Here is an 8766-nt window from a genome sequence, read left to right as displayed (position 1 = left end):
ATTGCACTTGCTAGGCAAGCACTTTGCCACTGAGCTACATCCCAGCCCTATGTTTTCCTTTGGAAAAAATGAAAGCAAGAGCAAATTCACAGCGTAGATGAATTCAACAAACTGCTAAATGTATCTGCCCTGAAACTTTTGCCTTTCATTCTTTTCAGCTGTTGAAGTAGCTAGGATTACAAGAGTGAAAAGTTAATGACTGATTCCTTTTTTGTTTTTTCGTACATTTACCTTCTTTGGAAAACAGATCATTCAATGAATCATTGGTAGAAGGAAAAATACATTTAAAATACAGTAATTTATCTTCTGTTCCATACATGCGAATTTCTTTGAGATATATATCCTTTCTTATTTATGCCATCCTTCTCAAGGCTTCCTCTAGCACATGTATATGGGATACATATACCTGTGGATGTTGTATTCTGGAAAATTAAGGGAGATTATGTAGTTTACGAGAATGAATGCCTTGGTTTTGTTTCCTTTCCTAATACTAGGTTAAGACTTTCCTTGCAGCTCTATGAGAAACACATAATGTAATCACAAGGCACATAATAACAATGTGAAACTCTACTTCCATGTAGAATGTAAAAGATGGAACAGAAACACCATTTAGCAGCTGGTACGGTTGTGTAACAACCTTGGTAGTTCATAAGGGCATAGCTATTAGGCTCTTGTGATCCTCTGCTGTGACTTGCCTAAACCTGTGCTAATTATTCCCTATGAGGGAGACCATAGAGTCCATGTTTCTTTGGGTCTGGCTCACTTCACTTAGTATAATTTTTTCCAAGTCCTTCCATTTCCTTACAAATGGGGCAATGTCATTCTTTCTGATAGAGGCATAAAATTCCATTGTGTATATGTACCACATTTTCCTGATTCATTTGTCTACTGAGGGGTATCTGGGTTGGTTCCATATTTTAGCAATTACAAATTGTGCTGCGATGAACATAGTTGTGCGGGTGGCTTTAGTGTGGTCTTGCTTGTAATCTTTTGGGTAGATGCCCCAAAGTGGGGCTCCTGGATCATAGGGGAGCTCTATGTTTAACCTTCTGATCAATCTCCATACTGCTTTACTGATTTACTTTAATTCTTGCTTGGAGCAAAGGCAGTCATTTCTTTGATTCTCATTTATGTGCAGTAAACAAACAGTCTCCTAATTTTTTCAAGTGGCTTTAAGAGATAATGTGCTCCAAAAAGAAATTTTAACTACCCTAAGGACTCATATCATTATGTAGTTGATAATGAATGGCAAAAAGGAACATATTTTACCTGTAAAAATACAAAAGAATGTATGACTCTTAACTAAATTCTGGGAAAACCCTCCAAGCTGGAAAATTCGCTAAAGCTTCCTTAACAAGTCAAAGTTTGTATGCTAGAATATAAGCACATGACACATGGTTAATTCTACTCTAAATGTAAAATTAATCTTGTATCATACATTTTTAAATAAAAGTCCTGTTTACCAAATACAGATAAGGAAGCAAGTCATACAGGTAATTTGTACCTAGTCTATTGCAAGTTCTCTTACACATGCTTTAATACAGTTGCGGTAGTGATATAAACATTTAACAGATACATTCTGGAAAGTATACAGAGTGAGATAAATTGTACCAAAACCTAAAGGCAATGAGGAAATATAACTTTAATAAAGTTTTAAATCAAAGCAATTTATAGATTTGGCCAACTATGTAGTTTCTCTGAAAAGTTTACATTAACTTACATGTGTGCAGTCTACATTTGATCGCTCCCAAGTCATTTGGAAAGTCTCAAAATAGCATTGAATGCATTTAAAAACATGTGTTGCTGCTAATGTCTTTTGGGAAAACAACTGTAGTAATTCACCTTGTGGTCAAGAACTAAGTCAGCTTAAATAGCAATAAAGAGCAGATGTACGATAAAGGCAGGAAAACTGAAAGTCTTGGGCTTCTCCCTCCAGCAAAGTAACAGGAAATGAATAGTTCAGGACAGATGGGCAGACTAAATATTCCTCTATAATTCCTTGAATAAATCAAGAAATATTGCACAGGATGCACTGTGCACTGGTCATTTAAAATTACTGTAACCACCAATGCTGCAGTGTGTTCTTTCCATAGGTAATCTTTTGTATCAAGTTATTAAAAACAAGTGGCTTCAATTTTTCAATGAGTTTTCAAGCTGCTACTAAAGTTTCATACTGTAGAAGATGCCGTACATTCAAATTTACATGATGGAAATGCAATTTTAAGTTTTGTAAGTTACCACCAAAGCTAGCTTCCTTCTGAAATCATAGAGGGAGAATTTAGAATTGGAATGGGTTTTGCTACTTATTATTACACTATGCTCACCCCATTCAACAAACACTATTTCAAAATAAGGAAATAGTCTAGGATTAGTTTAGAGATTTTACTAAGTTTATGCCTATTGTGTATATATTTGTATTTTGCTTAAGTATACCATAATCATTGATGTAGTACATATATTTCCTTTACCTTTCTATGTCTGTTACCATCCAACCTCAAATTTATAAAGACAACTGAGATAACACAGAGAAATACTTTACATAGACATGTTTTTGAATCTAGGCAGAGAGATGAGAAAAAAAATCTTACAGACCTATTTAGGACTAGCATACATTTTTTTCACTGTTCAGTCCATGAAGAAGTGTTAGTTTTTCTCGGCATCCCTATTTAGACCATGAAAGAAACAGCATCTGCTTCTTTATCTGATTATTTTTTTGTCCCGAGTTAGAGTATTGGTAGTTAAGGAAGAGATGAGGGTGGTACATAAGGGACCCTTACACTGAGGAAGATACGCTGAAATACTGAGCTGCTATCCTTAGCTTTTCTTAGATGGATGAACCAGTTTATAGAAACAGAAATGGCTCAAGGCTTGGAGCATATTTTCAGGAATACTGGACACTTAGTTCACTATGGTAGTAAAATTTTTTATGAACATATTAAAGCTCTTTCATAACTATTGCACTGGCATAGATATAGCCATGCTGATCTTGATGTGAAGAAATTGACTCAGGCCAGAAAATAATGCAGAGGAATTCACATGCATATAAGACTCATGTGAGAAATCAGGAAAATACATAACCATTGACACCTGACACAATGCACCAATATCTTATGAGGGAAGTTCTACATCATCAATATTTCTGGGAAACAACAGTCAGAATACTCCCTCACACATACAAAATAGATATCCATAAACACAGTATTGAAATTTTCTGAAAGCAAAACCCAAAACTTGTTGAAGAATATTACACAGTCTGCACAACACTACCAATTATAATAGACATAGCAAATAAAATTTAAAAATCTCAAAAAGTACTTATAGAGAAATCTATGTAAGTTAAAGCTCCACAAAAGGGAACATGACCAAAGGCATTGTTGATATGGAAAAGAATCTTTATCTATGTAATATCTCAGGGTAATAGGCAAAAGTTTAGAAATGTTTACATTAAGCAATTTAGGAGATGCTATGTAAGGAATGTATCTTGTAATACAAAATGTATACAAAGTAATACTTTTGCTAAATTATTGTTCTACATGATTTCCTTTAAACTACCATATCTCTAATATTACCATTTCAGAGCTTATAAAATTCAATTAAATTTATATACATCAAATTGCTTTTTATCATAATTGCTTTCTAAAGTAATACCAAAGATAAGAGAAGCATTATAAAATAAGCATCTGGTTAAAACAATAAAGAAATAAGAGTAAGTAAAATAGAAAAATATAGCCATTTTTCATAATATTAAATTTTCAAATACATCCAACTGAACTGCTTGTGACAGTACTACTTTATTCTTGCTTATGTATGTTTTCTGTAATGTATATATTAAATAAAGATTATTTATTTGTTTATTGTTGGTTGTGGGGCTTGAACTCAGGGCTTGGGCATTGTCCCTGAGCCTAAATGTGTTCAAGACTAGTGCTCTATCACTTTAACCACAGTGCCACTGCCAGTTTTTGAGTGGTTAATTAGAGATGAGGCTCGTGGGGACTTTTCTGCCCAGGCTGGCTTTGGGCCATGATTCTTATATCTCAGCCAACTGAGTAGCTAGGATTATAATAGGCCTGAGCCACTGACCCTCAGCTTGACTTTTTCTAAGATTATTTTTAAAAACTTGAAAAAAAAAAAACCAATATATCCCCCAAACAGAACAAAACAAACTTAAGAACACAAGAGGACTTTTTTTTTTTTTTTTTTTTTTGGCCGGTCCTGGGCCTTGGACTCAGGGCCTGAGCACCGTCCCTGGCTTCTTTTTTTTTTTTGCTCAAGGCTAGCACTCTGCCACTCTGAGCCACAGCGCTACTTCTGGCCATTTTCTGTGTATGTGGTGCTGGGGAATCGAACCTAGGGCTTCATGTATGGGAGGCAAGCACTCCACTAGGCCATATCCCCAGGCCCCAACTTTCCATCTTCTTGAAGTTGCCTTCAATATTTTTCTCCAATATTTTATAGATTTCATTTTGAAAATCTTTGACTTCATTAGTTATTTTCTTTGAGATGAAATTGAGTGTGGTATATTCCAAAAGATATCTCAACATCCTAATATTTGAAAATTAGTTATGTAAATATTTTGTTTAAAGACATGATGTTCTATATCCAGGTTGCCCTTGAATGCTCAATCCTTTTAACTCTGCCTCCCAATTGCTGGGATTACAAGCCTGGCTACACTTGTAAGCTTTTTCACATAACCACATCAGCAACTTAACTGACAGAAATTTAGACAGCTAGAGGGATGGAAAGAACAACAAGCTATGGGACCATTTTGTTGTTCTTTGACACGTGACTACTGGACTTTCCCTTTTTCCTGTTGAGTAAGTTGCCAAGGAACTTCAAATTTAGTGCTGAGAAGTTGGGCTGTTCTTTACATTTGTGGTGAGAAAACTTCTTTGCTTTGCTCTTCACTAATATTCCTCCTGACATATATGTATGCAAAGGAATTTGGGGAAGAAAAGTTTCTACCTGTGTCTTGAATAATGAAATTAATAAACACATTCATGTAAAATCGTCTTATGATCACTTATTGTGAGAAATATCTAACAACAACATGCTTCATAGATAATTTTTTCATAGATAATTTTATCTTTCAATAAATACTTGATTCATAAGCCATTCTGTCATAGAAAATTAACATTTTAAATTGTACATTTTAGCTGATACCTGTAGCTCACACCTGTAATTCTATAGGAGCCTGTGATTTGAAGGACTGTGGTACAAAGCCAACTAAGACAGAAGTGTATGCTAGACTCCATCTCCAAATGACCAGTGAATGCTCAGCGGGAGGTGTGGCTCAAGTGGCAGAGCACCAGTTATGCAAACAAGCTGAGCAATCATGAGTCTCTGATTCAAACTCCGGTTTTGCTCAAGATACACACACACACACACACACACACACACCACACACCACACACTGTGTGTGTACTCATAACCATACAAAATTCTTATACATCCATCTTTGAAAAAATGAGTATTGAATACATATTAAGTAAAAATGAATGAAAAGTATATTATTTTTTAAACACAGTACTTTTTCAGTTGATAATTTGAAATTAGATAGGATCAACATTAATTGATCAGAAAGTATTAAAAAACTGAAGCTAAATTAAACACAATTCCAAGTTACAAAGAAATCAATTATAAAACAAAAATGAATGTTCATTCTACTTCTCTAATATCATGGAAAGTGTTTTAAACGTATGACTAAATATGTAACTAAATGAATGAATTCTTATACTAATTCATTTTCATGCTTAATTCTATTTGTTAGTGACAGTTGGCATCTGAAACGTCTCTGAAGCCTGTGAGTTAAGGGATGTCCCTTAAGATGTTTGGGCAGCTATGAAGGCTTTAAGAGGTAGGATGCAGTGAAAGGAATTTAGGTTAGTGGAGAAAAACACTCAAGGAAATGTTGGAAACCCACTGCCTTCATCTGATCAGAGGAATCTCTCTCAGAGTGCTCTCTGTTACTCTATCTCTGTTTGTCTGGGTCTCTCTCTGTGTGTGCCTCTCTTTCTATCCCTCTTTTTTGTTCCTGAGATAAAAAGTGTTCCTCTACCATATGGTCCTCTCATAATTTTCTGTGCTGTCCCCAGCAACAGGGACAAGTCAACGTGGACTGAAAGCTTTGAAGTCATGATATATCATCTTTCTTCTTTGTATGTTGTTTATCTCAGAAATTTGACACAATGAGGCTAAACTGATTAATATAGTAAATGCATAAATTCTCACATCCCTCCACACCATCATAGCTCTTGGTAAATTGCACTTCAAAATTCCTTTCTCTCCAAAAGTGATCCAGACTATTATTCGAGTATTTAATTAAAATAAATGCGAAAATTGATCGATATTTTTGAACCTATTTAAATTTGCTAAATATTCTTTAAGTAAAAATAGCTCAATAGGTTTGACTTTGGGTAAGCATAAGTGCAGTTTATTCAGGGTTTATCCAATTTAATAAAATGATTACTAAATCAAAATAGTAGAAAGGGGACTGTGGAATAAAAACTCAGTTTTACTTCATTCATTTTTAATTAGTATTAATTTACTTTATTGTTATTATAGAGGTCATATGCAGAAGGATTACAATTAGATGAGTCAGGTAATGAATCCATTATCTTTTGTACAATATCTTCTGTTCTCTCATGCTCTCCTAGTCTCACCCTTCCATCTCTGCCCACAAGTTGTATAGTTCACTTTCATCAGTGTCCAGTGAGCTCCACGGCTGACTTTTCCCACCATTTTCTCTTGAGTTCTGTACCCTCTCTCCAAACCTTAGATACACTTGAATACACAATCTATAAGGTAAAGAGGACAGAATTATCAAAACTTAAAAACTAAAAAAAAGGAGGTCTCCTGTTTCCATATCATGGAGTTCATTTCACTATGTATATATAATGAAGAGGCATTTAGGCACGGAGCCTTTCTTTCTCTCCTCAGAGTATCCTCTTTTGGTCTTATTGGGTGTGAAAAATCTAGAATCCTGTATAATTTTTCATACCCCAGTGTATTTTAGATATAATTTGCATATATCAGGGAGAACATGCCTGTCTGAGCTTGGTTTACCACATTTGCAGGGAAATGGTTGGAACTTCATCTAGTTTTCAAATACTAAAAATTCCTGTACTCATTTATATGTTATTTATATGTAAAATCAATTTCAAGTGTTTATAGGTATTAGCGATAAAGAAACGCCCTTGTTAAGTATCAATTCTTCAGTGTTTGATTTCCTTAGAATATGGATCAGGCTTCTATTTACCTTTTTTTTAGGATATTTACAGGACCATTTAACTTTCACTTTAAAGATGATCTGATGACTAATATTTGAATTCTGTATAGAATTGTTAGGTCTAAAGTGTCGGAGTTGTCTAAATAAAATTCCCAGTTAGCTGTCCTCACACTAAGAAACATCCTTCTCTGAGGAGATTATTGGTCATCTTTAGAAGAAATATAAAACAAATGACATTTCACCCATTGAGAATTTAACTTTGGTTAAGTACCTACCTTACCGTCTCACAGTCTAGCAATCTTCTTTTTTTTTTTTTTTTTTTTTTTGGCCAGTCCTGGGGCTTGGACTCTGGGCCTGAGCACTGTCCCTGGCTTCTTTTTGCTCAAGGCCAGCACTCTTCCACTGAGCCACAGCGCCACTTCTGGCTATTTTCTGTATATGTGGTGCTGGGGAATCGAACCCAGGGCCTCATGTATATGAGGGCAGGCACTCTTGCCACTAGGCCATATCCCCAGCCCTCTAGCAATCTTCTAATACACAGGTGAGATGAAATTTTACACAGTTTGATTTCCTCTTTTTAAACAAGTCATCTATTACTTTAACACATTCTACTAGGTATTTATTATTATTATTGTTCTTATTAAAATATGTCTCACACAAAATGTATAGATAAACACAAGGAATGGTTAGATTGGTATATGTGTTTCTAATGTCTACATGTTCACAGTGGAACTTAGCACTATTCAGATTCTGTAAACCAGTAATATACTTAGAATGAATCATTATAAATAAGATGATATATCTCTGCAAAAGACATCATTTGTTACTGGCAGGGGTATTTTATCTTGAAAAGAACAAACTTTCATGGCACATTGAGGAGTTTACTTTGCTGAAAATAGTTTTTCATATATAATTAATATTTACTTTATAGGGCAGAGCTTGCTTCAATAATGAATTGTTCTAAGAGCATGAAACAAATGTTAAAATTGTATTAATTCTCTAACCAGACATAATTTCTTCCAAAAGACATTAATTCCCTTCTAGTAGTGAAATGAAGAGAAAGTTCAAGCAGTAACTTTCATTATTATTTCTTATCAATATCAGTAAAAGACAACTAGAGAATTTTACCAACACAGCTCCTTCAAATATAAGTTTCAATTTTTATCTTCTGTCTAGAGAAATTTTAATTTTGCTTTTGCAAAGAAGTAATTTTATACTGTTTAAAATGTATGCTTAACATTTTGGCCAAAACCATTGGAATTTCTTTTATGATTCCTACTTTTGAAATGCACATTTGTAGTTACCATTTGCCAATGAATGATCTTTTAATTAGATCTCTATGATTGTCCAATTAACAAAGATTCTTTCCCATACCCTGAAAATAAACTAATGCTTTGCTTTTCTCACAGTTTTCCAGGCTGATTTCTTTTTCAAATTGTATTTCACATTTACTCAAATTCCAGAAGGAGTGGCTCATAGTAAGGAGAAACATAGCACTGATTATCACTAAAGTCTTATATAGTGGATTAGTAGAAGAGAGG

Source organism: Perognathus longimembris, chromosome 3 (assembly GCF_023159225.1).
Source record: "Perognathus longimembris pacificus isolate PPM17 chromosome 3, ASM2315922v1, whole genome shotgun sequence".
Lineage (NCBI taxonomy): Eukaryota > Metazoa > Chordata > Mammalia > Rodentia > Heteromyidae > Perognathus > Perognathus longimembris.
The sequence above is the reverse complement of the archived record's forward strand: the minus strand, read 5'-3'. Positions refer to the sequence as shown.